Source organism: Centroberyx gerrardi, chromosome 10, assembly GCF_048128805.1.
Source record: "Centroberyx gerrardi isolate f3 chromosome 10, fCenGer3.hap1.cur.20231027, whole genome shotgun sequence".
NCBI classification, from domain to species: Eukaryota; Metazoa; Chordata; class Actinopteri; order Beryciformes; family Berycidae; genus Centroberyx; species Centroberyx gerrardi.
This window is the reverse complement of record NC_136006.1, coordinates 23,388,022-23,410,486: the sequence shown is the minus strand read 5'-3', so window position 1 is coordinate 23,410,486 and position 22,465 is coordinate 23,388,022. Positions and strand designations below refer to the sequence as shown.

General features: G+C 57.3%; 43 non-coding genes across 43 annotated transcripts; all 43 read left to right on the top strand.

Annotated features, from left to right (window-relative positions):
* The first annotated feature begins 290 nt into the window (after positions 1-290).
* Positions 291-408, top strand: LOC144541217 (5S ribosomal RNA). Its single transcript, XR_013506431.1, has one exon. It is a non-coding gene; the product is annotated as a 5S ribosomal RNA (ribosomal RNA).
* A 392-nt stretch (positions 409-800) lies between these two features.
* Positions 801-919, top strand: LOC144540105 (5S ribosomal RNA). The gene has a single exon (XR_013505327.1). It is a non-coding gene; the product is annotated as a 5S ribosomal RNA (ribosomal RNA).
* A 392-nt stretch (positions 920-1,311) lies between these two features.
* On the top strand, positions 1,312-1,430 carry LOC144540093 (5S ribosomal RNA). Its single transcript, XR_013505316.1, has one exon. It is a non-coding gene; the product is annotated as a 5S ribosomal RNA (ribosomal RNA).
* Positions 1,431-1,822: 392 nt separating this feature from the next.
* On the top strand, positions 1,823-1,941 carry LOC144540082 (5S ribosomal RNA). The gene has a single exon (XR_013505305.1). It is a non-coding gene; the product is annotated as a 5S ribosomal RNA (ribosomal RNA).
* Positions 1,942-2,333: 392 nt separating this feature from the next.
* Positions 2,334-2,452, top strand: LOC144540071 (5S ribosomal RNA). Its single transcript, XR_013505294.1, has one exon. It is a non-coding gene; the product is annotated as a 5S ribosomal RNA (ribosomal RNA).
* Positions 2,453-2,844: 392 nt separating this feature from the next.
* Positions 2,845-2,963, top strand: LOC144540060 (5S ribosomal RNA). Its single transcript, XR_013505283.1, has one exon. It is a non-coding gene; the product is annotated as a 5S ribosomal RNA (ribosomal RNA).
* A 392-nt stretch (positions 2,964-3,355) lies between these two features.
* LOC144540049 (5S ribosomal RNA) lies at positions 3,356-3,474 on the top strand. The gene has a single exon (XR_013505272.1). It is a non-coding gene; the product is annotated as a 5S ribosomal RNA (ribosomal RNA).
* Positions 3,475-3,866: 392 nt separating this feature from the next.
* On the top strand, positions 3,867-3,985 carry LOC144540037 (5S ribosomal RNA). Its single transcript, XR_013505261.1, has one exon. It is a non-coding gene; the product is annotated as a 5S ribosomal RNA (ribosomal RNA).
* A 392-nt stretch (positions 3,986-4,377) lies between these two features.
* LOC144540026 (5S ribosomal RNA) lies at positions 4,378-4,496 on the top strand. The gene has a single exon (XR_013505250.1). It is a non-coding gene; the product is annotated as a 5S ribosomal RNA (ribosomal RNA).
* Positions 4,497-4,888: 392 nt separating this feature from the next.
* LOC144540015 (5S ribosomal RNA) lies at positions 4,889-5,007 on the top strand. Its single transcript, XR_013505239.1, has one exon. It is a non-coding gene; the product is annotated as a 5S ribosomal RNA (ribosomal RNA).
* Positions 5,008-5,399: 392 nt separating this feature from the next.
* Positions 5,400-5,518, top strand: LOC144540004 (5S ribosomal RNA). Its single transcript, XR_013505228.1, has one exon. It is a non-coding gene; the product is annotated as a 5S ribosomal RNA (ribosomal RNA).
* Positions 5,519-5,910: 392 nt separating this feature from the next.
* On the top strand, positions 5,911-6,029 carry LOC144541115 (5S ribosomal RNA). The gene has a single exon (XR_013506330.1). It is a non-coding gene; the product is annotated as a 5S ribosomal RNA (ribosomal RNA).
* Positions 6,030-6,421: 392 nt separating this feature from the next.
* Positions 6,422-6,540, top strand: LOC144539992 (5S ribosomal RNA). Its single transcript, XR_013505216.1, has one exon. It is a non-coding gene; the product is annotated as a 5S ribosomal RNA (ribosomal RNA).
* A 392-nt stretch (positions 6,541-6,932) lies between these two features.
* Positions 6,933-7,051, top strand: LOC144539981 (5S ribosomal RNA). Its single transcript, XR_013505205.1, has one exon. It is a non-coding gene; the product is annotated as a 5S ribosomal RNA (ribosomal RNA).
* Positions 7,052-7,443: 392 nt separating this feature from the next.
* On the top strand, positions 7,444-7,562 carry LOC144539969 (5S ribosomal RNA). Its single transcript, XR_013505194.1, has one exon. It is a non-coding gene; the product is annotated as a 5S ribosomal RNA (ribosomal RNA).
* A 392-nt stretch (positions 7,563-7,954) lies between these two features.
* On the top strand, positions 7,955-8,073 carry LOC144539958 (5S ribosomal RNA). Its single transcript, XR_013505183.1, has one exon. It is a non-coding gene; the product is annotated as a 5S ribosomal RNA (ribosomal RNA).
* Positions 8,074-8,465: 392 nt separating this feature from the next.
* LOC144539946 (5S ribosomal RNA) lies at positions 8,466-8,584 on the top strand. Its single transcript, XR_013505172.1, has one exon. It is a non-coding gene; the product is annotated as a 5S ribosomal RNA (ribosomal RNA).
* Positions 8,585-8,976: 392 nt separating this feature from the next.
* Positions 8,977-9,095, top strand: LOC144541707 (5S ribosomal RNA). The gene has a single exon (XR_013506829.1). It is a non-coding gene; the product is annotated as a 5S ribosomal RNA (ribosomal RNA).
* Positions 9,096-9,487: 392 nt separating this feature from the next.
* On the top strand, positions 9,488-9,606 carry LOC144541696 (5S ribosomal RNA). Its single transcript, XR_013506818.1, has one exon. It is a non-coding gene; the product is annotated as a 5S ribosomal RNA (ribosomal RNA).
* A 392-nt stretch (positions 9,607-9,998) lies between these two features.
* LOC144541685 (5S ribosomal RNA) lies at positions 9,999-10,117 on the top strand. Its single transcript, XR_013506807.1, has one exon. It is a non-coding gene; the product is annotated as a 5S ribosomal RNA (ribosomal RNA).
* A 392-nt stretch (positions 10,118-10,509) lies between these two features.
* On the top strand, positions 10,510-10,628 carry LOC144541674 (5S ribosomal RNA). The gene has a single exon (XR_013506794.1). It is a non-coding gene; the product is annotated as a 5S ribosomal RNA (ribosomal RNA).
* A 392-nt stretch (positions 10,629-11,020) lies between these two features.
* LOC144541663 (5S ribosomal RNA) lies at positions 11,021-11,139 on the top strand. Its single transcript, XR_013506781.1, has one exon. It is a non-coding gene; the product is annotated as a 5S ribosomal RNA (ribosomal RNA).
* Positions 11,140-11,531: 392 nt separating this feature from the next.
* On the top strand, positions 11,532-11,650 carry LOC144540984 (5S ribosomal RNA). Its single transcript, XR_013506200.1, has one exon. It is a non-coding gene; the product is annotated as a 5S ribosomal RNA (ribosomal RNA).
* Positions 11,651-12,042: 392 nt separating this feature from the next.
* LOC144541651 (5S ribosomal RNA) lies at positions 12,043-12,161 on the top strand. The gene has a single exon (XR_013506769.1). It is a non-coding gene; the product is annotated as a 5S ribosomal RNA (ribosomal RNA).
* A 392-nt stretch (positions 12,162-12,553) lies between these two features.
* On the top strand, positions 12,554-12,672 carry LOC144541640 (5S ribosomal RNA). The gene has a single exon (XR_013506757.1). It is a non-coding gene; the product is annotated as a 5S ribosomal RNA (ribosomal RNA).
* A 392-nt stretch (positions 12,673-13,064) lies between these two features.
* Positions 13,065-13,183, top strand: LOC144540843 (5S ribosomal RNA). Its single transcript, XR_013506061.1, has one exon. It is a non-coding gene; the product is annotated as a 5S ribosomal RNA (ribosomal RNA).
* Positions 13,184-13,575: 392 nt separating this feature from the next.
* LOC144541629 (5S ribosomal RNA) lies at positions 13,576-13,694 on the top strand. The gene has a single exon (XR_013506746.1). It is a non-coding gene; the product is annotated as a 5S ribosomal RNA (ribosomal RNA).
* Positions 13,695-14,086: 392 nt separating this feature from the next.
* On the top strand, positions 14,087-14,205 carry LOC144541618 (5S ribosomal RNA). Its single transcript, XR_013506734.1, has one exon. It is a non-coding gene; the product is annotated as a 5S ribosomal RNA (ribosomal RNA).
* Positions 14,206-14,597: 392 nt separating this feature from the next.
* Positions 14,598-14,716, top strand: LOC144541607 (5S ribosomal RNA). The gene has a single exon (XR_013506723.1). It is a non-coding gene; the product is annotated as a 5S ribosomal RNA (ribosomal RNA).
* A 392-nt stretch (positions 14,717-15,108) lies between these two features.
* LOC144541596 (5S ribosomal RNA) lies at positions 15,109-15,227 on the top strand. The gene has a single exon (XR_013506712.1). It is a non-coding gene; the product is annotated as a 5S ribosomal RNA (ribosomal RNA).
* Positions 15,228-15,619: 392 nt separating this feature from the next.
* Positions 15,620-15,738, top strand: LOC144541585 (5S ribosomal RNA). Its single transcript, XR_013506701.1, has one exon. It is a non-coding gene; the product is annotated as a 5S ribosomal RNA (ribosomal RNA).
* Positions 15,739-16,130: 392 nt separating this feature from the next.
* On the top strand, positions 16,131-16,249 carry LOC144541574 (5S ribosomal RNA). Its single transcript, XR_013506690.1, has one exon. It is a non-coding gene; the product is annotated as a 5S ribosomal RNA (ribosomal RNA).
* Positions 16,250-16,641: 392 nt separating this feature from the next.
* On the top strand, positions 16,642-16,760 carry LOC144541563 (5S ribosomal RNA). Its single transcript, XR_013506679.1, has one exon. It is a non-coding gene; the product is annotated as a 5S ribosomal RNA (ribosomal RNA).
* A 392-nt stretch (positions 16,761-17,152) lies between these two features.
* LOC144541555 (5S ribosomal RNA) lies at positions 17,153-17,271 on the top strand. The gene has a single exon (XR_013506671.1). It is a non-coding gene; the product is annotated as a 5S ribosomal RNA (ribosomal RNA).
* A 392-nt stretch (positions 17,272-17,663) lies between these two features.
* On the top strand, positions 17,664-17,782 carry LOC144541552 (5S ribosomal RNA). Its single transcript, XR_013506668.1, has one exon. It is a non-coding gene; the product is annotated as a 5S ribosomal RNA (ribosomal RNA).
* Positions 17,783-18,175: 393 nt separating this feature from the next.
* LOC144541541 (5S ribosomal RNA) lies at positions 18,176-18,294 on the top strand. Its single transcript, XR_013506657.1, has one exon. It is a non-coding gene; the product is annotated as a 5S ribosomal RNA (ribosomal RNA).
* Positions 18,295-18,686: 392 nt separating this feature from the next.
* Positions 18,687-18,805, top strand: LOC144541530 (5S ribosomal RNA). Its single transcript, XR_013506646.1, has one exon. It is a non-coding gene; the product is annotated as a 5S ribosomal RNA (ribosomal RNA).
* Positions 18,806-19,197: 392 nt separating this feature from the next.
* Positions 19,198-19,316, top strand: LOC144541519 (5S ribosomal RNA). Its single transcript, XR_013506635.1, has one exon. It is a non-coding gene; the product is annotated as a 5S ribosomal RNA (ribosomal RNA).
* Positions 19,317-19,708: 392 nt separating this feature from the next.
* Positions 19,709-19,827, top strand: LOC144541508 (5S ribosomal RNA). The gene has a single exon (XR_013506624.1). It is a non-coding gene; the product is annotated as a 5S ribosomal RNA (ribosomal RNA).
* Positions 19,828-20,219: 392 nt separating this feature from the next.
* Positions 20,220-20,338, top strand: LOC144541497 (5S ribosomal RNA). Its single transcript, XR_013506613.1, has one exon. It is a non-coding gene; the product is annotated as a 5S ribosomal RNA (ribosomal RNA).
* A 392-nt stretch (positions 20,339-20,730) lies between these two features.
* On the top strand, positions 20,731-20,849 carry LOC139930670 (5S ribosomal RNA). The gene has a single exon (XR_011785480.1). It is a non-coding gene; the product is annotated as a 5S ribosomal RNA (ribosomal RNA).
* Positions 20,850-21,241: 392 nt separating this feature from the next.
* On the top strand, positions 21,242-21,360 carry LOC144541476 (5S ribosomal RNA). Its single transcript, XR_013506592.1, has one exon. It is a non-coding gene; the product is annotated as a 5S ribosomal RNA (ribosomal RNA).
* Positions 21,361-21,752: 392 nt separating this feature from the next.
* On the top strand, positions 21,753-21,871 carry LOC139924394 (5S ribosomal RNA). Its single transcript, XR_011785233.1, has one exon. It is a non-coding gene; the product is annotated as a 5S ribosomal RNA (ribosomal RNA).
* The last annotated feature ends 594 nt before the right edge of the window (positions 21,872-22,465 follow it).

The window sequence follows — 22,465 nt, the reverse complement described above, 5'->3', positions numbered from 1 at the left end:
AGGAAGTACAAGGACGACATCACGTCCCGTGTGCCAGCAACAGCTGGCTTTCCCTCGGGGAGGCTGCAAACTTATCACAGCATGCATTTGTGTCCCTGCCGTCGCTGAACAGCGCAAATGTAGGGGAGAGAAAAGACTGCGGCCTTGCTCCCGGTGAGCACAACGGCTGAGGGCGTCAATGATAATAGAGGGCAGAGAAATAGGCCCATTTGGTGGCCGGTTTTCAAAAGGCCCTGCAGTAGGCACAGGCTAAGCCGTGTATAAAAGGCCTCCCTGCCGCCGCCTCAATTGCTTACGGCCATACCACTCTGAACACGCCCGATCTCGTCCGATCTCGGAAGCTAAGCAGGGTCGGGCCTGGTTAGTACTTGGATGGAGACCGCCTGGGAATACCAGGTGCTGTAAGCTTTTTCATCTTTCTAGGCAGCAGAGGGCGCTGCTCCCTCTCCGGGGGAGACAGGGGGCCTCCAACAACAGTGCTGGCCAGCGGCAGTGCAGTCACTTTTGCAGAGGAAGTACAAGGACGACATCACGTCCCGTGTGCCAGCAACAGCTGGCTTTCCCTCGGGGAGGCTGCAAACTTATCACAGCATGCATTTGTGTCCCTGCCGTCGCTGAACAGCGCAAATGTAGGGGAGAGAAAAGACTGCGGCCTTGCTCCCGGTGAGCACAACGGCTGAGGGCGTCAATGATAATAGAGGGCAGAGAAATAGGCCCATTTGGTGGCCGGTTTTCAAAAGGCCCTGCAGTAGGCACAGGCTAAGCCGTGTATAAAAGGCCTCCCTGCCGCCGCCTCAATTGCTTACGGCCATACCACTCTGAACACGCCCGATCTCGTCCGATCTCGGAAGCTAAGCAGGGTCGGGCCTGGTTAGTACTTGGATGGGAGACCGCCTGGGAATACCAGGTGCTGTAAGCTTTTTCATCTTTCTAGGCAGCAGAGGGCGCTGCTCCCTCTCCGGGGGAGACAGGGGGCCTCCAACAACAGTGCTGGCCAGCGGCAGTGCAGTCACTTTTGCAGAGGAAGTACAAGGACGACATCACGTCCCGTGTGCCAGCAACAGCTGGCTTTCCCTCGGGGAGGCTGCAAACTTATCACAGCATGCATTTGTGTCCCTGCCGTCGCTGAACAGCGCAAATGTAGGGGAGAGAAAAGACTGCGGCCTTGCTCCCGGTGAGCACAACGGCTGAGGGCGTCAATGATAATAGAGGGCAGAGAAATAGGCCCATTTGGTGGCCGGTTTTCAAAAGGCCCTGCAGTAGGCACAGGCTAAGCCGTGTATAAAAGGCCTCCCTGCCGCCGCCTCAATTGCTTACGGCCATACCACTCTGAACACGCCCGATCTCGTCCGATCTCGGAAGCTAAGCAGGGTCGGGCCTGGTTAGTACTTGGATGGGAGACCGCCTGGGAATACCAGGTGCTGTAAGCTTTTTCATCTTTCTAGGCAGCAGAGGGCGCTGCTCCCTCTCCGGGGGAGACAGGGGGCCTCCAACAACAGTGCTGGCCAGCGGCAGTGCAGTCACTTTTGCAGAGGAAGTACAAGGACGACATCACGTCCCGTGTGCCAGCAACAGCTGGCTTTCCCTCGGGGAGGCTGCAAACTTATCACAGCATGCATTTGTGTCCCTGCCGTCGCTGAACAGCGCAAATGTAGGGGAGAGAAAAGACTGCGGCCTTGCTCCCGGTGAGCACAACGGCTGAGGGCGTCAATGATAATAGAGGGCAGAGAAATAGGCCCATTTGGTGGCCGGTTTTCAAAGGGCCCTGCAGTAGGCACAGGCTAAGCCGTGTATAAAAGGCCTCCCTGCCGCCGCCTCAATTGCTTACGGCCATACCACTCTGAACACGCCCGATCTCGTCCGATCTCGGAAGCTAAGCAGGGTCGGGCCTGGTTAGTACTTGGATGGGAGACCGCCTGGGAATACCAGGTGCTGTAAGCTTTTTCATCTTTCTAGGCAGCAGAGGGCGCTGCTCCCTCTCCGGGGGAGACAGGGGGCCTCCAACAACAGTGCTGGCCAGCGGCAGTGCAGTCACTTTTGCAGAGGAAGTACAAGGACGACATCACGTCCCGTGTGCCAGCAACAGCTGGCTTTCCCTCGGGGAGGCTGCAAACTTATCACAGCATGCATTTGTGTCCCTGCCGTCGCTGAACAGCGCAAATGTAGGGGAGAGAAAAGACTGCGGCCTTGCTCCCGGTGAGCACAACGGCTGAGGGCGTCAATGATAATAGAGGGCAGAGAAATAGGCCCATTTGGTGGCCGGTTTTCAAAAGGCCCTGCAGTAGGCACAGGCTAAGCCGTGTATAAAAGGCCTCCCTGCCGCCGCCTCAATTGCTTACGGCCATACCACTCTGAACACGCCCGATCTCGTCCGATCTCGGAAGCTAAGCAGGGTCGGGCCTGGTTAGTACTTGGATGGGAGACCGCCTGGGAATACCAGGTGCTGTAAGCTTTTTCATCTTTCTAGGCAGCAGAGGGCGCTGCTCCCTCTCCGGGGGAGACAGGGGGCCTCCAACAACAGTGCTGGCCAGCGGCAGTGCAGTCACTTTTGCAGAGGAAGTACAAGGACGACATCACGTCCCGTGTGCCAGCAACAGCTGGCTTTCCCTCGGGGAGGCTGCAAACTTATCACAGCATGCATTTGTGTCCCTGCCGTCGCTGAACAGCGCAAATGTAGGGGAGAGAAAAGACTGCGGCCTTGCTCCCGGTGAGCACAACGGCTGAGGGCGTCAATGATAATAGAGGGCAGAGAAATAGGCCCATTTGGTGGCCGGTTTTCAAAAGGCCCTGCAGTAGGCACAGGCTAAGCCGTGTATAAAAGGCCTCCCTGCCGCCGCCTCAATTGCTTACGGCCATACCACTCTGAACACGCCCGATCTCGTCCGATCTCGGAAGCTAAGCAGGGTCGGGCCTGGTTAGTACTTGGATGGGAGACCGCCTGGGAATACCAGGTGCTGTAAGCTTTTTCATCTTTCTAGGCAGCAGAGGGCGCTGCTCCCTCTCCGGGGGAGACAGGGGGCCTCCAACAACAGTGCTGGCCAGCGGCAGTGCAGTCACTTTTGCAGAGGAAGTACAAGGACGACATCACGTCCCGTGTGCCAGCAACAGCTGGCTTTCCCTCGGGGAGGCTGCAAACTTATCACAGCATGCATTTGTGTCCCTGCCGTCGCTGAACAGCGCAAATGTAGGGGAGAGAAAAGACTGCGGCCTTGCTCCCGGTGAGCACAACGGCTGAGGGCGTCAATGATAATAGAGGGCAGAGAAATAGGCCCATTTGGTGGCCGGTTTTCAAAAGGCCCTGCAGTAGGCACAGGCTAAGCCGTGTATAAAAGGCCTCCCTGCCGCCGCCTCAATTGCTTACGGCCATACCACTCTGAACACGCCCGATCTCGTCCGATCTCGGAAGCTAAGCAGGGTCGGGCCTGGTTAGTACTTGGATGGGAGACCGCCTGGGAATACCAGGTGCTGTAAGCTTTTTCATCTTTCTAGGCAGCAGAGGGCGCTGCTCCCTCTCCGGGGGAGACAGGGGGCCTCCAACAACAGTGCTGGCCAGCGGCAGTGCAGTCACTTTTGCAGAGGAAGTACAAGGACGACATCACGTCCCGTGTGCCAGCAACAGCTGGCTTTCCCTCGGGGAGGCTGCAAACTTATCACAGCATGCATTTGTGTCCCTGCCGTCGCTGAACAGCGCAAATGTAGGGGAGAGAAAAGACTGCGGCCTTGCTCCCGGTGAGCACAACGGCTGAGGGCGTCAATGATAATAGAGGGCAGAGAAATAGGCCCATTTGGTGGCCGGTTTTCAAAGGGCCCTGCAGTAGGCACAGGCTAAGCCGTGTATAAAAGGCCTCCCTGCCGCCGCCTCAATTGCTTACGGCCATACCACTCTGAACACGCCCGATCTCGTCCGATCTCGGAAGCTAAGCAGGGTCGGGCCTGGTTAGTACTTGGATGGGAGACCGCCTGGGAATACCAGGTGCTGTAAGCTTTTTCATCTTTCTAGGCAGCAGAGGGCGCTGCTCCCTCTCCGGGGGAGACAGGGGGCCTCCAACAACAGTGCTGGCCAGCGGCAGTGCAGTCACTTTTGCAGAGGAAGTACAAGGACGACATCACGTCCCGTGTGCCAGCAACAGCTGGCTTTCCCTCGGGGAGGCTGCAAACTTATCACAGCATGCATTTGTGTCCCTGCCGTCGCTGAACAGCGCAAATGTAGGGGAGAGAAAAGACTGCGGCCTTGCTCCCGGTGAGCACAACGGCTGAGGGCGTCAATGATAATAGAGGGCAGAGAAATAGGCCCATTTGGTGGCCGGTTTTCAAAGGGCCCTGCAGTAGGCACAGGCTAAGCCGTGTATAAAAGGCCTCCCTGCCGCCGCCTCAATTGCTTACGGCCATACCACTCTGAACACGCCCGATCTCGTCCGATCTCGGAAGCTAAGCAGGGTCGGGCCTGGTTAGTACTTGGATGGGAGACCGCCTGGGAATACCAGGTGCTGTAAGCTTTTTCATCTTTCTAGGCAGCAGAGGGCGCTGCTCCCTCTCCGGGGGAGACAGGGGGCCTCCAACAACAGTGCTGGCCAGCGGCAGTGCAGTCACTTTTGCAGAGGAAGTACAAGGACGACATCACGTCCCGTGTGCCAGCAACAGCTGGCTTTCCCTCGGGGAGGCTGCAAACTTATCACAGCATGCATTTGTGTCCCTGCCGTCGCTGAACAGCGCAAATGTAGGGGAGAGAAAAGACTGCGGCCTTGCTCCCGGTGAGCACAACGGCTGAGGGCGTCAATGATAATAGAGGGCAGAGAAATAGGCCCATTTGGTGGCCGGTTTTCAAAGGGCCCTGCAGTAGGCACAGGCTAAGCCGTGTATAAAAGGCCTCCCTGCCGCCGCCTCAATTGCTTACGGCCATACCACTCTGAACACGCCCGATCTCGTCCGATCTCGGAAGCTAAGCAGGGTCGGGCCTGGTTAGTACTTGGATGGGAGACCGCCTGGGAATACCAGGTGCTGTAAGCTTTTTCATCTTTCTAGGCAGCAGAGGGCGCTGCTCCCTCTCCGGGGGAGACAGGGGGCCTCCAACAACAGTGCTGGCCAGCGGCAGTGCAGTCACTTTTGCAGAGGAAGTACAAGGACGACATCACGTCCCGTGTGCCAGCAACAGCTGGCTTTCCCTCGGGGAGGCTGCAAACTTATCACAGCATGCATTTGTGTCCCTGCCGTCGCTGAACAGCGCAAATGTAGGGGAGAGAAAAGACTGCGGCCTTGCTCCCGGTGAGCACAACGGCTGAGGGCGTCAATGATAATAGAGGGCAGAGAAATAGGCCCATTTGGTGGCCGGTTTTCAAAGGGCCCTGCAGTAGGCACAGGCTAAGCCGTGTATAAAAGGCCTCCCTGCCGCCGCCTCAATTGCTTACGGCCATACCACTCTGAACACGCCCGATCTCGTCCGATCTCGGAAGCTAAGCAGGGTCGGGCCTGGTTAGTACTTGGATGGGAGACCGCCTGGGAATACCAGGTGCTGTAAGCTTTTTCATCTTTCTAGGCAGCAGAGGGCGCTGCTCCCTCTCCGGGGGAGACAGGGGGCCTCCAACAACAGTGCTGGCCAGCGGCAGTGCAGTCACTTTTGCAGAGGAAGTACAAGGACGACATCACGTCCCGTGTGCCAGCAACAGCTGGCTTTCCCTCGGGGAGGCTGCAAACTTATCACAGCATGCATTTGTGTCCCTGCCGTCGCTGAACAGCGCAAATGTAGGGGAGAGAAAAGACTGCGGCCTTGCTCCCGGTGAGCACAACGGCTGAGGGCGTCAATGATAATAGAGGGCAGAGAAATAGGCCCATTTGGTGGCCGGTTTTCAAAAGGCCCTGCAGTAGGCACAGGCTAAGCCGTGTATAAAAGGCCTCCCTGCCGCCGCCTCAATTGCTTACGGCCATACCACTCTGAACACGGCCGATCTCGTCCGATCTCGGAAGCTAAGCAGGGTCGGGCCTGGTTAGTACTTGGATGGGAGACCGCCTGGGAATACCAGGTGCTGTAAGCTTTTTCATCTTTCTAGGCAGCAGAGGGCGCTGCTCCCTCTCCGGGGGAGACAGGGGGCCTCCAACAACAGTGCTGGCCAGCGGCAGTGCAGTCACTTTTGCAGAGGAAGTACAAGGACGACATCACGTCCCGTGTGCCAGCAACAGCTGGCTTTCCCTCGGGGAGGCTGCAAACTTATCACAGCATGCATTTGTGTCCCTGCCGTCGCTGAACAGCGCAAATGTAGGGGAGAGAAAAGACTGCGGCCTTGCTCCCGGTGAGCACAACGGCTGAGGGCGTCAATGATAATAGAGGGCAGAGAAATAGGCCCATTTGGTGGCCGGTTTTCAAAGGGCCCTGCAGTAGGCACAGGCTAAGCCGTGTATAAAAGGCCTCCCTGCCGCCGCCTCAATTGCTTACGGCCATACCACTCTGAACACGCCCGATCTCGTCCGATCTCGGAAGCTAAGCAGGGTCGGGCCTGGTTAGTACTTGGATGGGAGACCGCCTGGGAATACCAGGTGCTGTAAGCTTTTTCATCTTTCTAGGCAGCAGAGGGCGCTGCTCCCTCTCCGGGGGAGACAGGGGGCCTCCAACAACAGTGCTGGCCAGCGGCAGTGCAGTCACTTTTGCAGAGGAAGTACAAGGACGACATCACGTCCCGTGTGCCAGCAACAGCTGGCTTTCCCTCGGGGAGGCTGCAAACTTATCACAGCATGCATTTGTGTCCCTGCCGTCGCTGAACAGCGCAAATGTAGGGGAGAGAAAAGACTGCGGCCTTGCTCCCGGTGAGCACAACGGCTGAGGGCGTCAATGATAATAGAGGGCAGAGAAATAGGCCCATTTGGTGGCCGGTTTTCAAAGGGCCCTGCAGTAGGCACAGGCTAAGCCGTGTATAAAAGGCCTCCCTGCCGCCGCCTCAATTGCTTACGGCCATACCACTCTGAACACGCCCGATCTCGTCCGATCTCGGAAGCTAAGCAGGGTCGGGCCTGGTTAGTACTTGGATGGGAGACCGCCTGGGAATACCAGGTGCTGTAAGCTTTTTCATCTTTCTAGGCAGCAGAGGGCGCTGCTCCCTCTCCGGGGGAGACAGGGGGCCTCCAACAACAGTGCTGGCCAGCGGCAGTGCAGTCACTTTTGCAGAGGAAGTACAAGGACGACATCACGTCCCGTGTGCCAGCAACAGCTGGCTTTCCCTCGGGGAGGCTGCAAACTTATCACAGCATGCATTTGTGTCCCTGCCGTCGCTGAACAGCGCAAATGTAGGGGAGAGAAAAGACTGCGGCCTTGCTCCCGGTGAGCACAACGGCTGAGGGCGTCAATGATAATAGAGGGCAGAGAAATAGGCCCATTTGGTGGCCGGTTTTCAAAGGGCCCTGCAGTAGGCACAGGCTAAGCCGTGTATAAAAGGCCTCCCTGCCGCCGCCTCAATTGCTTACGGCCATACCACTCTGAACACGCCCGATCTCGTCCGATCTCGGAAGCTAAGCAGGGTCGGGCCTGGTTAGTACTTGGATGGGAGACCGCCTGGGAATACCAGGTGCTGTAAGCTTTTTCATCTTTCTAGGCAGCAGAGGGCGCTGCTCCCTCTCCGGGGGAGACAGGGGGCCTCCAACAACAGTGCTGGCCAGCGGCAGTGCAGTCACTTTTGCAGAGGAAGTACAAGGACGACATCACGTCCCGTGTGCCAGCAACAGCTGGCTTTCCCTCGGGGAGGCTGCAAACTTATCACAGCATGCATTTGTGTCCCTGCCGTCGCTGAACAGCGCAAATGTAGGGGAGAGAAAAGACTGCGGCCTTGCTCCCGGTGAGCACAACGGCTGAGGGCGTCAATGATAATAGAGGGCAGAGAAATAGGCCCATTTGGTGGCCGGTTTTCAAAGGGCCCTGCAGTAGGCACAGGCTAAGCCGTGTATAAAAGGCCTCCCTGCCGCCGCCTCAATTGCTTACGGCCATACCACTCTGAACACGCCCGATCTCGTCCGATCTCGGAAGCTAAGCAGGGTCGGGCCTGGTTAGTACTTGGATGGGAGACCGCCTGGGAATACCAGGTGCTGTAAGCTTTTTCATCTTTCTAGGCAGCAGAGGGCGCTGCTCCCTCTCCGGGGGAGACAGGGGGCCTCCAACAACAGTGCTGGCCAGCGGCAGTGCAGTCACTTTTGCAGAGGAAGTACAAGGACGACATCACGTCCCGTGTGCCAGCAACAGCTGGCTTTCCCTCGGGGAGGCTGCAAACTTATCACAGCATGCATTTGTGTCCCTGCCGTCGCTGAACAGCGCAAATGTAGGGGAGAGAAAAGACTGCGGCCTTGCTCCCGGTGAGCACAACGGCTGAGGGCGTCAATGATAATAGAGGGCAGAGAAATAGGCCCATTTGGTGGCCGGTTTTCAAAGGGCCCTGCAGTAGGCACAGGCTAAGCCGTGTATAAAAGGCCTCCCTGCCGCCGCCTCAATTGCTTACGGCCATACCACTCTGAACACGCCCGATCTCGTCCGATCTCGGAAGCTAAGCAGGGTCGGGCCTGGTTAGTACTTGGATGGGAGACCGCCTGGGAATACCAGGTGCTGTAAGCTTTTTCATCTTTCTAGGCAGCAGAGGGCGCTGCTCCCTCTCCGGGGGAGACAGGGGGCCTCCAACAACAGTGCTGGCCAGCGGCAGTGCAGTCACTTTTGCAGAGGAAGTACAAGGACGACATCACGTCCCGTGTGCCAGCAACAGCTGGCTTTCCCTCGGGGAGGCTGCAAACTTATCACAGCATGCATTTGTGTCCCTGCCGTCGCTGAACAGCGCAAATGTAGGGGAGAGAAAAGACTGCGGCCTTGCTCCCGGTGAGCACAACGGCTGAGGGCGTCAATGATAATAGAGGGCAGAGAAATAGGCCCATTTGGTGGCCGGTTTTCAAAGGGCCCTGCAGTAGGCACAGGCTAAGCCGTGTATAAAAGGCCTCCCTGCCGCCGCCTCAATTGCTTACGGCCATACCACTCTGAACACGCCCGATCTCGTCCGATCTCGGAAGCTAAGCAGGGTCGGGCCTGGTTAGTACTTGGATGGGAGACCGCCTGGGAATACCAGGTGCTGTAAGCTTTTTCATCTTTCTAGGCAGCAGAGGGCGCTGCTCCCTCTCCGGGGGAGACAGGGGGCCTCCAACAACAGTGCTGGCCAGCGGCAGTGCAGTCACTTTTGCAGAGGAAGTACAAGGACGACATCACGTCCCGTGTGCCAGCAACAGCTGGCTTTCCCTCGGGGAGGCTGCAAACTTATCACAGCATGCATTTGTGTCCCTGCCGTCGCTGAACAGCGCAAATGTAGGGGAGAGAAAAGACTGCGGCCTTGCTCCCGGTGAGCACAACGGCTGAGGGCGTCAATGATAATAGAGGGCAGAGAAAAAGGCCCATTTGGTGGCCGGTTTTCAAAGGGCCCTGCAGTAGGCACAGGCTAAGCCGTGTATAAAAGGCCTCCCTGCCGCCGCCTCAATTGCTTACGGCCATACCACTCTGAACACGCCCGATCTCGTCCGATCTCGGAAGCTAAGCAGGGTCGGGCCTGGTTAGTACTTGGATGGGAGACCGCCTGGGAATACCAGGTGCTGTAAGCTTTTTCATCTTTCTAGGCAGCAGAGGGCGCTGCTCCCTCTCCGGGGGAGACAGGGGGCCTCCAACAACAGTGCTGGCCAGCGGCAGTGCAGTCACTTTTGCAGAGGAAGTACAAGGACGACATCACGTCCCGTGTGCCAGCAACAGCTGGCTTTCCCTCGGGGAGGCTGCAAACTTATCACAGCATGCATTTGTGTCCCTGCCGTCGCTGAACAGCGCAAATGTAGGGGAGAGAAAAGACTGCGGCCTTGCTCCCGGTGAGCACAACGGCTGAGGGCGTCAATGATAATAGAGGGCAGAGAAATAGGCCCATTTGGTGGCCGGTTTTCAAAAGGCCCTGCAGTAGGCACAGGCTAAGCCGTGTATAAAAGGCCTCCCTGCCGCCGCCTCAATTGCTTACGGCCATACCACTCTGAACACGCCCGATCTCGTCCGATCTCGGAAGCTAAGCAGGGTCGGGCCTGGTTAGTACTTGGATGGGAGACCGCCTGGGAATACCAGGTGCTGTAAGCTTTTTCATCTTTCTAGGCAGCAGAGGGCGCTGCTCCCTCTCCGGGGGAGACAGGGGGCCTCCAACAACAGTGCTGGCCAGCGGCAGTGCAGTCACTTTTGCAGAGGAAGTACAAGGACGACATCACGTCCCGTGTGCCAGCAACAGCTGGCTTTCCCTCGGGGAGGCTGCAAACTTATCACAGCATGCATTTGTGTCCCTGCCGTCGCTGAACAGCGCAAATGTAGGGGAGAGAAAAGACTGCGGCCTTGCTCCCGGTGAGCACAACGGCTGAGGGCGTCAATGATAATAGAGGGCAGAGAAATAGGCCCATTTGGTGGCCGGTTTTCAAAGGGCCCTGCAGTAGGCACAGGCTAAGCCGTGTATAAAAGGCCTCCCTGCCGCCGCCTCAATTGCTTACGGCCATACCACTCTGAACACGCCCGATCTCGTCCGATCTCGGAAGCTAAGCAGGGTCGGGCCTGGTTAGTACTTGGATGGGAGACCGCCTGGGAATACCAGGTGCTGTAAGCTTTTTCATCTTTCTAGGCAGCAGAGGGCGCTGCTCCCTCTCCGGGGGAGACAGGGGGCCTCCAACAACAGTGCTGGCCAGCGGCAGTGCAGTCACTTTTGCAGAGGAAGTACAAGGACGACATCACGTCCCGTGTGCCAGCAACAGCTGGCTTTCCCTCGGGGAGGCTGCAAACTTATCACAGCATGCATTTGTGTCCCTGCCGTCGCTGAACAGCGCAAATGTAGGGGAGAGAAAAGATTGCGGCCTTGCTCCCGGTGAGCACAACGGCTGAGGGCGTCAATGATAATAGAGGGCAGAGAAATAGGCCCATTTGGTGGCCGGTTTTCAAAAGGCCCTGCAGTAGGCACAGGCTAAGCCGTGTATAAAAGGCCTCCCTGCCGCCGCCTCAATTGCTTACGGCCATACCACTCTGAACACGCCCGATCTCGTCCGATCTCGGAAGCTAAGCAGGGTCGGGCCTGGTTAGTACTTGGATGGGAGACCGCCTGGGAATACCAGGTGCTGTAAGCTTTTTCATCTTTCTAGGCAGCAGAGGGCGCTGCTCCCTCTCCGGGGGAGACAGGGGGCCTCCAACAACAGTGCTGGCCAGCGGCAGTGCAGTCACTTTTGCAGAGGAAGTACAAGGACGACATCACGTCCCGTGTGCCAGCAACAGCTGGCTTTCCCTCGGGGAGGCTGCAAACTTATCACAGCATGCATTTGTGTCCCTGCCGTCGCTGAACAGCGCAAATGTAGGGGAGAGAAAAGACTGCGGCCTTGCTCCCGGTGAGCACAACGGCTGAGGGCGTCAATGATAATAGAGGGCAGAGAAATAGGCCCATTTGGTGGCCGGTTTTCAAAAGGCCCTGCAGTAGGCACAGGCTAAGCCGTGTATAAAAGGCCTCCCTGCCGCCGCCTCAATTGCTTACGGCCATACCACTCTGAACACGCCCGATCTCGTCCGATCTCGGAAGCTAAGCAGGGTCGGGCCTGGTTAGTACTTGGATGGAAGACCGCCTGGGAATACCAGGTGCTGTAAGCTTTTTCATCTTTCTAGGCAGCAGAGGGCGCTGCTCCCTCTCCGGGGGAGACAGGGGGCCTCCAACAACAGTGCTGGCCAGCGGCAGTGCAGTCACTTTTGCAGAGGAAGTACAAGGACGACATCACGTCCCGTGTGCCAGCAACAGCTGGCTTTCCCTCGGGGAGGCTGCAAACTTATCACAGCATGCATTTGTGTCCCTGCCGTCGCTGAACAGCGCAAATGTAGGGGAGAGAAAAGACTGCGGCCTTGCTCCCGGTGAGCACAACGGCTGAGGGCGTCAATGATAATAGAGGGCAGAGAAATAGGCCCATTTGGTGGCCGGTTTTCAAAAGGCCCTGCAGTAGGCACAGGCTAAGCCGTGTATAAAAGGCCTCCCTGCCGCCGCCTCAATTGCTTACGGCCATACCACTCTGAACACGCCCGATCTCGTCCGATCTCGGAAGCTAAGCAGGGTCGGGCCTGGTTAGTACTTGGATGGGAGACCGCCTGGGAATACCAGGTGCTGTAAGCTTTTTCATCTTTCTAGGCAGCAGAGGGCGCTGCTCCCTCTCCGGGGGAGACAGGGGGCCTCCAACAACAGTGCTGGCCAGCGGCAGTGCAGTCACTTTTGCAGAGGAAGTACAAGGACGACATCACGTCCCGTGTGCCAGCAACAGCTGGCTTTCCCTCGGGGAGGCTGCAAACTTATCACAGCATGCATTTGTGTCCCTGCCGTCGCTGAACAGCGCAAATGTAGGGGAGAGAAAAGACTGCGGCCTTGCTCCCGGTGAGCACAACGGCTGAGGGCGTCAATGATAATAGAGGGCAGAGAAATAGGCCCATTTGGTGGCCGGTTTTCAAAGGGCCCTGCAGTAGGCACAGGCTAAGCCGTGTATAAAAGGCCTCCCTGCCGCCGCCTCAATTGCTTACGGCCATACCACTCTGAACACGCCCGATCTCGTCCGATCTCGGAAGCTAAGCAGGGTCGGGCCTGGTTAGTACTTGGATGGGAGACCGCCTGGGAATACCAGGTGCTGTAAGCTTTTTCATCTTTCTAGGCAGCAGAGGGCGCTGCTCCCTCTCCGGGGGAGACAGGGGGCCTCCAACAACAGTGCTGGCCAGCGGCAGTGCAGTCACTTTTGCAGAGGAAGTACAAGGACGACATCACGTCCCGTGTGCCAGCAACAGCTGGCTTTCCCTCGGGGAGGCTGCAAACTTATCACAGCATGCATTTGTGTCCCTGCCGTCGCTGAACAGCGCAAATGTAGGGGAGAGAAAAGACTGCGGCCTTGCTCCCGGTGAGCACAACGGCTGAGGGCGTCAATGATAATAGAGGGCAGAGAAATAGGCCCATTTGGTGGCCGGTTTTCAAAAGGCCCTGCAGTAGGCACAGGCTAAGCCGTGTATAAAAGGCCTCCCTGCCGCCGCCTCAATTGCTTACGGCCATACCACTCTGAACACGCCCGATCTCGTCTGATCTCGGAAGCTAAGCAGGGTCGGGCCTGGTTAGTACTTGGATGGGAGACCGCCTGGGAATACCAGGTGCTGTAAGCTTTTTCATCTTTCTAGGCAGCAGAGGGCGCTGCTCCCTCTCCGGGGGAGACAGGGGGCCTCCAACAACAGTGCTGGCCAGCGGCAGTGCAGTCACTTTTGCAGAGGAAGTACAAGGACGACATCACGTCCCGTGTGCCAGCAACAGCTGGCTTTCCCTCGGGGAGGCTGCAAACTTATCACAGCATGCATTTGTGTCCCTGCCGTCGCTGAACAGCGCAAATGTAGGGGAGAGAAAAGATTGCGGCCTTGCTCCCGGTGAGCACAACGGCTGAGGGCGTCAATGATAATAGAGGGCAGAGAAATAGGCCCATTTGGTGGCCGGTTTTCAAAAGGCCCTGCAGTAGGCACAGGCTAAGCCGTGTATAAAAGGCCTCCCTGCCGTCGCCTCAATTGCTTACGGCCATACCACTCTGAACACGCCCGATCTCGTCCGATCTCGGAAGCTAAGCAGGGTCGGGCCTGGTTAGTACTTGGATGGGAGACCGCCTGGGAATACCAGGTGCTGTAAGCTTTTTCATCTTTCTAGGCAGCAGAGGGCGCTGCTCCCTCTCCGGGGGAGACAGGGGGCCTCCAACAACAGTGCTGGCCAGCGGCAGTGCAGTCACTTTTGCAGAGGAAGTACAAGGACGACATCACGTCCCGTGTGCCAGCAACAGCTGGCTTTCCCTCGGGGAGGCTGCAAACTTATCACAGCATGCATTTGTGTCCCTGCCGTCGCTGAACAGCGTAAATGTAGGGGAGAGAAAAGATTGCGGCCTTGCTCCCGGTGAGCACAACGGCTGAGGGCGTCAATGATAATAGAGGGCAGAGAAATAGGCCCATTTGGTGGCCGGTTTTCAAAAGGCCCTGCAGTAGGCACAGGCTAAGCCGTGTATAAAAGGCCTCCCTGCCGCCGCCTCAATTGCTTACGGCCATACCACTCTGAACACGCCCGATCTCGTCCGATCTCGGAAGCTAAGCAGGGTCGGGCCTGGTTAGTACTTGGATGGGAGACCGCCTGGGAATACCAGGTGCTGTAAGCTTTTTCATCTTTCTAGGCAGCAGAGGGCGCTGCTCCCTCTCCGGGGGAGACAGGGGGCCTCCAACAACAGTGCTGGCCAGCGGCAGTGCAGTCACTTTTGCAGAGGAAGTACAAGGACGACATCACGTCCCGTGTGCCAGCAACAGCTGGCTTTCCCTCGGGGAGGCTGCAAACTTATCACAGCATGCATTTGTGTCCCTGCCGTCGCTGAACAGCGCAAATGTAGGGGAGAGAAAAGACTGCGGCCTTGCTCCCGGTGAGCACAACGGCTGAGGGCGTCAATGATAATAGAGGGCAGAGAAATAGGCCCATTTGGTGGCCGGTTTTCAAAAGGCCCTGCAGTAGGCACAGGCTAAGCCGTGTATAAAAGGCCTCCCTGCCGCCGCCTCAATTGCTTACGGCCATACCACTCTGAACACGCCCGATCTCGTCCGATCTCGGAAGCTAAGCAGGGTCGGGCCTGGTTAGTACTTGGATGGGAGACCGCCTGGGAATACCAGGTGCTGTAAGCTTTTTCATCTTTCTAGGCAGCAGAGGGCGCTGCTCCCTCTCCGGGGGAGACAGGGGGCCTCCAACAACAGTGCTGGCCAGCGGCAGTGCAGTCACTTTTGCAGAGGAAGTACAAGGACGACATCACGTCCCGTGTGCCAGCAACAGCTGGCTTTCCCTCGGGGAGGCTGCAAACTTATCACAGCATGCATTTGTGTCCCTGCCGTCGCTGAACAGCGCAAATGTAGGGGAGAGAAAAGACTGCGGCCTTGCTCCCGGTGAGCACAACGGCTGAGGGCGTCAATGATAATAGAGGGCAGAGAAATAGGCCCATTTGGTGGCCGGTTTTCAAAGGGCCCTGCAGTAGGCACAGGCTAAGCCGTGTATAAAAGGCCTCCCTGCCGCCGCCTCAATTGCTTACGGCCATACCACTCTGAACACGCCCGATCTCGTCCGATCTCGGAAGCTAAGCAGGGTCGGGCCTGGTTAGTACTTGGATGGGAGACCGCCTGGGAATACCAGGTGCTGTAAGCTTTTTCATCTTTCTAGGCAGCAGAGGGCGCTGCTCCCTCTCCGGGGGAGACAGGGGGCCTCCAACAACAGTGCTGGCCAGCGGCAGTGCAGTCACTTTTGCAGAGGAAGTACAAGGACGACATCACGTCCCGTGTGCCAGCAACAGCTGGCTTTCCCTCGGGGAGGCTGCAAACTTATCACAGCATGCATTTGTGTCCCTGCCGTCGCTGAACAGCGCAAATGTAGGGGAGAGAAAAGACTGCGGCCTTGCTCCCGGTGAGCACAACGGCTGAGGGCGTCAATGATAATAGAGGGCAGAGAAATAGGCCCATTTGGTGGCCGGTTTTCAAAGGGCCCTGCAGTAGGCACAGGCTAAGCCGTGTATAAAAGGCCTCCCTGCCGCCGCCTCAATTGCTTACGGCCATACCACTCTGAACACGCCCGATCTCGTCCGATCTCGGAAGCTAAGCAGGGTCGGGCCTGGTTAGTACTTGGATGGGAGACCGCCTGGGAATACCAGGTGCTGTAAGCTTTTTCATCTTTCTAGGCAGCAGAGGGCGCTGCTCCCTCTCCGGGGGAGACAGGGGGCCTCCAACAACAGTGCTGGCCAGCGGCAGTGCAGTCACTTTTGCAGAGGAAGTACAAGGACGACATCACGTCCCGTGTGCCAGCAACAGCTGGCTTTCCCTCGGGGAGGCTGCAAACTTATCACAGCATGCATTTGTGTCCCTGCCGTCGCTGAACAGCGCAAATGTAGGGGAGAGAAAAGACTGCGGCCTTGCTCCCGGTGAGCACAACGGCTGAGGGCGTCAATGATAATAGAGGGCAGAGAAATAGGCCCATTTGGTGGCCGGTTTTCAAAAGGCCCTGCAGTAGGCACAGGCTAAGCCGTGTATAAAAGGCCTCCCTGCCGCCGCCTCAATTGCTTACGGCCATACCACTCTGAACACGCCCGATCTCGTCCGATCTCGGAAGCTAAGCAGGGTCGGGCCTGGTTAGTACTTGGATGGGAGACCGCCTGGGAATACCAGGTGCTGTAAGCTTTTTCATCTTTCTAGGCAGCAGAGGGCGCTGCTCCCTCTCCGGGGGAGACAGGGGGCCTCCAACAACAGTGCTGGCCAGCGGCAGTGCAGTCACTTTTGCAGAGGAAGTACAAGGACGACATCACGTCCCGTGTGCCAGCAACAGCTGGCTTTCCCTCGGGGAGGCTGCAAACTTATCACAGCATGCATTTGTGTCCCTGCCGTCGCTGAACAGCGCAAATGTAGGGGAGAGAAAAGACTGCGGCCTTGCTCCCGGTGAGCACAACGGCTGAGGGCGTCAATGATAATAGAGGGCAGAGAAATAGGCCCATTTGGTGGCCGGTTTTCAAAAGGCCCTGCAGTAGGCACAGGCTAAGCCGTGTATAAAAGGCCTCCCTGCCGCCGCCTCAATTGCTTACGGCCATACCACTCTGAACACGCCCGATCTCGTCCGATCTCGGAAGCTAAGCAGGGTCGGGCCTGGTTAGTACTTGGATGGGAGACCGCCTGGGAATACCAGGTGCTGTAAGCTTTTTCATCTTTCTAGGCAGCAGAGGGCGCTGCTCCCTCTCCGGGGGAGACAGGGGGCCTCCAACAACAGTGCTGGCCAGCGGCAGTGCAGTCACTTTTGCAGAGGAAGTACAAGGACGACATCACGTCCCGTGTGCCAGCAACAGCTGGCTTTCCCTCGGGGAGGCTGCAAACTTATCACAGCATGCATTTGTGTCCCTGCCGTCGCTGAACAGCGCAAATGTAGGGGAGAGAAAAGACTGCGGCCTTGCTCCCGGTGAGCACAACGGCTGAGGGCGTCAATGATAATAGAGGGCAGAGAAATAGGCCCATTTGGTGGCCGGTTTTCAAAAGGCCCTGCAGTAGGCACAGGCTAAGCCGTGTATAAAAGGCCTCCCTGCCGCCGCCTCAATTGCTTACGGCCATACCACTCTGAACACGCCCGATCTCGTCCGATCTCGGAAGCTAAGCAGGGTCGGGCCTGGTTAGTACTTGGATGGGAGACCGCCTGGGAATACCAGGTGCTGTAAGCTTTTTCATCTTTCTAGGCAGCAGAGGGCGCTGCTCCCTCTCCGGGGGAGACAGGGGGCCTCCAACAACAGTGCTGGCCAGCGGCAGTGCAGTCACTTTTGCAGAGGAAGTACAAGGACGACATCACGTCCCGTGTGCCAGCAACAGCTGGCTTTCCCTCGGGGAGGCTGCAAACTTATCACAGCATGCATTTGTGTCCCTGCCGTCGCTGAACAGCGCAAATGTAGGGGAGAGAAAAGACTGCGGCCTTGCTCCCGGTGAGCACAACGGCTGAGGGCGTCAATGATAATAGAGGGCAGAGAAATAGGCCCATTTGGTGGCCGGTTTTCAAAGGGCCCTGCAGTAGGCACAGGCTAAGCCGTGTATAAAAGGCCTCCCTGCCGCCGCCTCAATTGCTTACGGCCATACCACTCTGAACACGCCCGATCTCGTCCGATCTCGGAAGCTAAGCAGGGTCGGGCCTGGTTAGTACTTGGATGGGAGACCGCCTGGGAATACCAGGTGCTGTAAGCTTTTTCATCTTTCTAGGCAGCAGAGGGCGCTGCTCCCTGTCCGGGGGAGACAGGGGGCCCTCCAACAACAGTGCTGGCCAGCGGCAGTGCAGTCACTTTTGCAGAGGAAGTACAAGGACGACATCACGTCCCGTGTGCCAGCAACAGCTGGCTTTCCCTCGGGGAGGCTGCAAACTTATCACAGCATGCATTTGTGTCCCTGCCGTCGCTGAACAGCGCAAATGTAGGGGAGAGAAAAGACTGCGGCCTTGCTCCCGGTGAGCACAACGGCTGAGGGCGTCAATGATAATAGAGGGCAGAGAAATAGGCCCATTTGGTGGCCGGTTTTCAAAAGGCCCTGCAGTAGGCACAGGCTAAGCCGTGTATAAAAGGCCTCCCTGCCGCCGCCTCAATTGCTTACGGCCATACCACTCTGAACACGCCCGATCTCGTCCGATCTCGGAAGCTAAGCAGGGTCGGGCCTGGTTAGTACTTGGATGGGAGACCGCCTGGGAATACCAGGTGCTGTAAGCTTTTTCATCTTTCTAGGCAGCAGAGGGCGCTGCTCCCTCTCCGGGGGAGACAGGGGGCCTCCAACAACAGTGCTGGCCAGCGGCAGTGCAGTCACTTTTGCAGAGGAAGTACAAGGACGACATCACGTCCCGTGTGCCAGCAACAGCTGGCTTTCCCTCGGGGAGGCTGCAAACTTATCACAGCATGCATTTGTGTCCCTGCCGTCGCTGAACAGCGCAAATGTAGGGGAGAGAAAAGACTGCGGCCTTGCTCCCGGTGAGCACAACGGCTGAGGGCGTCAATGATAATAGAGGGCAGAGAAATAGGCCCATTTGGTGGCCGGTTTTCAAAGGGCCCTGCAGTAGGCACAGGCTAAGCCGTGTATAAAAGGCCTCCCTGCCGCCGCCTCAATTGCTTACGGCCATACCACTCTGAACACGCCCGATCTCGTCCGATCTCGGAAGCTAAGCAGGGTCGGGCCTGGTTAGTACTTGGATGGGAGACCGCCTGGGAATACCAGGTGCTGTAAGCTTTTTCATCTTTCTAGGCAGCAGAGGGCGCTGCTCCCTCTCCGGGGGAGACAGGGGGCCTCCAACAACAGTGCTGGCCAGCGGCAGTGTAGTCACTTTTGCAGAGGAAGTACAAGGACGACATCACGTCCCGTGTGCCAGCAACAGCTGGCTTTCCCTCGGGGAGGCTGCAAACTTATCACAGCATGCATTTGTGTCCCTGCCGTCGCTGAACAGCGCAAATGTAGGGGAGAGAAAAGACTGCGGCCTTGCTCCCGGTGAGCACAACGGCTGAGGGCGTCAATGATAATAGAGGGCAGAGAAATAGGCCCATTTGGTGGCCGGTTTTCAAAGGGCCCTGCAGTAGGCACAGGCTAAGCCGTGTATAAAAGGCCTCCCTGCCGCCGCCTCAATTGCTTACGGCCATACCACTCTGAACACGCCCGATCTCGTCCGATCTCGGAAGCTAAGCAGGGTCGGGCCTGGTTAGTACTTGGATGGGAGACCGCCTGGGAATACCAGGTGCTGTAAGCTTTTTCATCTTTCTAGGCAGCAGAGGGCGCTGCTCCCTCTCCGGGGGAGACAGGGGGCCTCCAACAACAGTGCTGGCCAGCGGCAGTGCAGTCACTTTTGCAGAGGAAGTACAAGGACGACATCACGTCCCGTGTGCCAGCAACAGCTGGCTTTCCCTCGGGGAGGCTGCAAACTTATCACAGCATGCATTTGTGTCCCTGCCGTCGCTGAACAGCGCAAATGTAGGGGAGAGAAAAGACTGCGGCCTTGCTCCCGGTGAGCACAACGGCTGAGGGCGTCAATGATAATAGAGGGCAGAGAAATAGGCCCATTTGGTGGCCGGTTTTCAAAGGGCCCTGCAGTAGGCACAGGCTAAGCCGTGTATAAAAGGCCTCCCTGCCGCCGCCTCAATTGCTTACGGCCATACCACTCTGAACACGCCCGATCTCGTCCGATCTCGGAAGCTAAGCAGGGTCGGGCCTGGTTAGTACTTGGATGGGAGACCGCCTGGGAATACCAGGTGCTGTAAGCTTTTTCATCTTTCTAGGCAGCAGAGGGCGCTGCTCCCTCTCCGGGGGAGACAGGGGGCCTCCAACAACAGTGCTGGCCAGCGGCAGTGCAGTCACTTTTGCAGAGGAAGTACAAGGACGACATCACGTCCCGTGTGCCAGCAACAGCTGGCTTTCCCTCGGGGAGGCTGCAAACTTATCACAGCATGCATTTGTGTCCCTGCCGTCGCTGAACAGCGCAAATGTAGGGGAGAGAAAAGACTGCGGCCTTGCTCCCGGTGAGCACAACGGCTGAGGGCGTCAATGATAATAGAGGGCAGAGAAATAGGCCCATTTGGTGGCCGGTTTTCAAAGGGCCCTGCAGTAGGCACAGGCTAAGCCGTGTATAAAAGGCCTCCCTGCCGCCGCCTCAATTGCTTACGGCCATACCACTCTGAACACGCCCGATCTCGTCCGATCTCGGAAGCTAAGCAGGGTCGGGCCTGGTTAGTACTTGGATGGGAGACCGCCTGGGAATACCAGGTGCTGTAAGCTTTTTCATCTTTCTAGGCAGCAGAGGGCGCTGCTCCCTCTCCGGGGGAGACAGGGGGCCTCCAACAACAGTGCTGGCCAGCGGCAGTGCAGTCACTTTTGCAGAGGAAGTACAAGGACGACATCACGTCCCGTGTGCCAGCAACAGCTGGCTTTCCCTCGGGGAGGCTGCAAACTTATCACAGCATGCATTTGTGTCCCTGCCGTCGCTGAACAGCGCAAATGTAGGGGAGAGAAAAGACTGCGGCCTTGCTCCCGGTGAGCACAACGGCTGAGGGCGTCAATGATAATAGAGGGCAGAGAAATAGGCCCATTTGGTGGCCGGTTTTCAAAGGGCCCTGCAGTAGGCACAGGCTAAGCCGTGTATAAAAGGCCTCCCTGCCGCCGCCTCAATTGCTTACGGCCATACCACTCTGAACACGCCCGATCTCGTCCGATCTCGGAAGCTAAGCAGGGTCGGGCCTGGTTAGTACTTGGATGGGAGACCGCCTGGGAATACCAGGTGCTGTAAGCTTTTTCATCTTTCTAGGCAGCAGAGGGCGCTGCTCCCTCTCCGGGGGAGACAGGGGGCCTCCAACAACAGTGCTGGCCAGCGGCAGTGCAGTCACTTTTGCAGAGGAAGTACAAGGACGACATCACGTCCCGTGTGCCAGCAACAGCTGGCTTTCCCTCGGGGAGGCTGCAAACTTATCACAGCATGCATTTGTGTCCCTGCCGTCGCTGAACAGCGCAAATGTAGGGGAGAGAAAAGACTGCGGCCTTGCTCCCGGTGAGCACAACGGCTGAGGGCGTCAATGATAATAGAGGGCAGAGAAATAGGCCCATTTGGTGGCCGGTTTTCAAAGGGCCCTGCAGTAGGCACAGGCTAAGCCGTGTATAAAAGGCCTCCCTGCCGCCGCCTCAATTGCTTACGGCCATACCACTCTGAACACGCCCGATCTCGTCCGATCTCGGAAGCTAAGCAGGGTCGGGCCTGGTTAGTACTTGGATGGGAGACCGCCTGGGAATACCAGGTGCTGTAAGCTTTTTCATCTTTCTAGGCAGCAGAGGGCGCTGCTCCCTCTCCGGGGGAGACAGGGGGCCTCCAACAACAGTGCTGGCCAGCGGCAGTGCAGTCACTTTTGCAGAGGAAGTACAAGGACGACATCACGTCCCGTGTGCCAGCAACAGCTGGCTTTCCCTCGGGGAGGCTGCAAACTTATCACAGCATGCATTTGTGTCCCTGCCGTCGCTGAACAGCGCAAATGTAGGGGAGAGAAAAGACTGCGGCCTTGCTCCCGGTGAGCACAACGGCTGAGGGCGTCAATGATAATAGAGGGCAGAGAAATAGGCCCATTTGGTGGCCGGTTTTCAAAGGGCCCTGCAGTAGGCACAGGCTAAGCCGTGTATAAAAGGCCTCCCTGCCGCCGCCTCAATTGCTTACGGCCATACCACTCTGAACACGCCCGATCTCGTCCGATCTCGGAAGCTAAGCAGGGTCGGGCCTGGTTAGTACTTGGATGGGAGACCGCCTGGGAATACCAGGTGCTGTAAGCTTTTTCATCTTTCTAGGCAGCAGAGGGCGCTGCTCCCTCTCCGGGGGAGACAGGGGGCCTCCAACAACAGTGCTGGCCAGCGGCAGTGCAGTCACTTTTGCAGAGGAAGTACAAGGACGACATCACGTCCCGTGTGCCAGCAACAGCTGGCTTTCCCTCGGGGAGGCTGCAAACTTATCACAGCATGCATTTGTGTCCCTGCCGTCGCTGAACAGCGCAAATGTAGGGGAGAGAAAAGACTGCGGCCTTGCTCCCGGTGAGCACAACGGCTGAGGGCGTCAATGATAATAGAGGGCAGAGAAATAGGCCCATTTGGTGGCCGGTTTTCAAAAGGCCTTGCAAACTTGTATAAAAGGCCTTCCTGCTGCTGCCTGAATTGCTTACGGCCATCCCACTCTGAACACGCGCATGCGCAGGAGTGTTTGTTGGACGCCGTAGATCGGGAGAGCTGTTGGTCGAAGAGTGCTGAGTGTGAGGTTTTAACGTCGTATGAGTGAGGAAACAGTCTGTTTGTGTGCATTTTTGTCGTGTCCCCCTGCAGTGCTTCACTGTTTGGGGGATATTTTTTTGAGTTTTAGTGTGTTTTTTGAGTGTA